Source organism: Branchiostoma floridae, chromosome 6 (assembly GCF_000003815.2).
Source record: "Branchiostoma floridae strain S238N-H82 chromosome 6, Bfl_VNyyK, whole genome shotgun sequence".
Lineage (NCBI taxonomy): Eukaryota > Metazoa > Chordata > Leptocardii > Amphioxiformes > Branchiostomatidae > Branchiostoma > Branchiostoma floridae.
Window position 1 is genome coordinate 1,494,369 of NC_049984.1, and position 3,022 is coordinate 1,497,390.

Here is a 3,022-nt window from a genome sequence, read left to right on the forward strand (position 1 = left end):
GTGCAGATTTACCCGGCATTTACCCTACATGGTAAGTCCGGTAATGGTTGCCTAAATTTACCACATTTACCCGGTTCATGTAAAGGCGTGTTTACCGAGATTTACCATTCGCGGTATAAGTCACAGTTACTGCCATTTACCCGTCTTTACCGTGCGTATATAGTTGCATTTACCGGGATTTACCACTCACGTTAAATATCATTTACCGGCCTTTACCGTGGGTATATATAGATGCATTTACCGGGATTTACCACTCGCGTTATATCTCATACTTATTGGCATTTAACCATCTGTAACATTTACCTGGAAGTTCACAAACCACGTTGTATGACATCCTAAATTACCCACATTTATTCACAACTATGAATCAGAAGGATATGTTTTTGATAAAATACAGCAAAATTTAATAGATAAACATAGCAACAGTTTAGTTACATTTTCTGAAGGATACTAGTATACACTGCAAATAAAATGTATAGTTTTATCAGCTACCACCTACTCTGTACAACACACACATAAACCACACAATATAAACATATTTGTCTTGGTAAATTATAAATACAAGAATAGTCTTTATAATTATATTATATACAGTAAATACAAGTACAAACTGTAGTAGCATGTTCTGTGCAAAATCCTGACTTTGTTGTCAATGATAATATCATGTCACCTATGAAAGTATGATTGTATAATGAAAGCTTGAGAAGTGCAAAGAAACAGTAGCATCACAAGGAAAACTGACCTGCAATGTCAATGACATATAAGACTTGTAGTGCAACATTCAGTGTGGCCTGCAATGTTTCACCCTTCAATAGGCAGTATCATGTAACTACTACATATCATCCAATCAATGATTTATCATCTAAAACTTAGAAATATGTAGGTCAACATTTAGTGGGGCCCATGCTGTTTTACACTTTGTCAACATGATCAGTGCCATGTACTGTAAATGCATCTAAGTTCACAGTAGGAAGGTAATCGCTATGAGTTTGTGGTTGCGTAACAGTCACATATGTATCCGGGTCTTGGTCAAGAAGGTACTAGTATGCGCGCATGCGGTTGTTCAAAGCAATTTTTAGTTCACGTTAAACCCCGAACATTTCTGGATTTACAGTTACTATCTGCTACGTGTTTATTCAAGTAATGCTTTATCATTATTTGATTTAAAAACAGATGATATCTGTATGTTACATGTACATTAATGTCAATCTATACATTCTAAACATATATGTCAAATGCAAAAATCAACTTGTAGCTGCATAAACTTACTAGTAACATACATTCGCATAATTCCACCAGGTGCCATTATACCACCACCTCATAAAACATTGTCATAGAGGCCTTCTGAAGATTATCTTCAACACCTAAATATCTGAATTGTAAATTTTATTACATGTAGGATATATAACATTCGGTGTTCAAGACAATTTTGGGAAGACCTACATATACTAACGTTTTTTTGAGGTGGCGGTATTATGGCATCTGGTGGAATTATGATAGTCAATGTTATTTGAACACCTACATGTATGGTGCACCAGATTGTATGCTATGGAACTGCTTGTGCGTGTAATAAAAAGAACTCCCTATTCCAATATACATGTACATCTGAGACCACTGCTGTCATGGCCTCAGTGTAAGCTTCTCCCTCAGTGCCCGCATGTTGGACTTCTTGGTGTGGATTTGGAGTCCTTGTAATGAACCATTCCTGTATACCAAAACCCCCCAAAGTCCCTTTAACCATACATTTACTTTGAAATCTGCCTAAGAAGTTTGAACAACCTAATAGGAGAAACCGAAATAATATGCTCAAGAAATATCATGTCACACTGGTAACTAGAACAGCCGTGCCTCGTCCCAACAGATGATCACACAACGGGTAACAACAAACAAGAGAATATGGAGATTCACGATGGCGGCCTGCCTCAGTATACACTGACTGTGCTACTGGTGATCCTGAATATACAGGACTGTAGTCTTACTTGTAGCAGTACTTCAGCAACAGAGCCTCTGACAGTTGCTTGCTTTGTTCCCAGCCATCCTTCTCACAACCTGTGCTGCACTTCTGAAGGAAGTCTCCACTGTTGGTGTACTGGAATTGAGATATGTGTATAAACAATGACAAAGTTGCTTCTGGACATCCTCAAATATATTCTACCTGAAATATAGTCTTGACCAAACATCTGTAACTGAATACTAATATACACACCCGAAAGACGACATTTTAATGAATAATCATTTATCAATGCTCATTGGGCTGTTCCAAAAAAAAAAAATAGAGGGGGGGTTGACGACACCAAAATTTGCTTCCGACCCCTAGAGTCCAGCTGTCCAGTCCAAATGCTTTGACCCCTAGAGTCCGGGTCCAAAATACTACGAACCCTAGAGTCCTACTGTCCAGTCCAAATGCTTTGGCCCCTAGAGTCCAGGTCCAAAATACTACGACCCCTAGAGTCCAACTGTCCAGTCCAAATGCTTCGACCCCTTGAGTCCAAGTTCAAAATACTACGACCCCTAGAGTCCAGCTGTCCAGTCCAAATGCTTCGACCCCTTGAGTCCAAGTCCAAAATACTATGACCCCTAGAGTCCTACTGTCCAGTCCAAATGCTTCAAACCCGAGTCCAGTCCAAAATACTACGACCCCCTAGAGTCCTACTGTCCAGTCCAAAATATTACGACCAAAGTCCTGCTTCCCTCTCCTAATACTTCGAAAATTTTCGTCTTAGTGCTGGCTTTGCGGTGGAGAGGTCATTGTTTTTTGTGAACGCTCCAATCGGCTTGGATTTTCACTGATCCAGCTCGTTTGCAATCCATTCTTGAGAGGTAGTTTGAGACACTTGCGAACAATCGGCTTGGCTCGAACCCTGCATGTGAACGCAACGTGGATAGATTCTATGCAAATTTTCCCCCAGTTGGAGGTTGTATATCCAGGTACACAGGGTCAAAGTTTGCGTAGTTCGGGACCCATACCACATGCCACACTGACAAGTTTGCTCACTTAACTTATTCTTGTGCCTATCGATAA

At 39.8% G+C, this 3,022-nt stretch overlaps 1 long non-coding RNA gene across 1 annotated transcript in view; it reads right to left on the reverse strand.

Annotated features, from left to right (window-relative positions):
* Nucleotides 1-328: 328 nt before the first annotated feature.
* LOC118418033 overlaps nt 329-3,022 on the reverse strand; it is a 10,213-nt gene continuing 7,519 nt past the window's right edge. Inside the window, exons 2-3 of the long non-coding RNA XR_004831428.1 lie at nt 1,980-2,089; nt 329-1,705 (exon numbers count right to left, since the gene is read on the reverse strand). This is a non-coding gene — a long non-coding RNA (uncharacterized LOC118418033). The remainder of the gene's footprint in view (nt 1,706-1,979; nt 2,090-3,022) is intronic.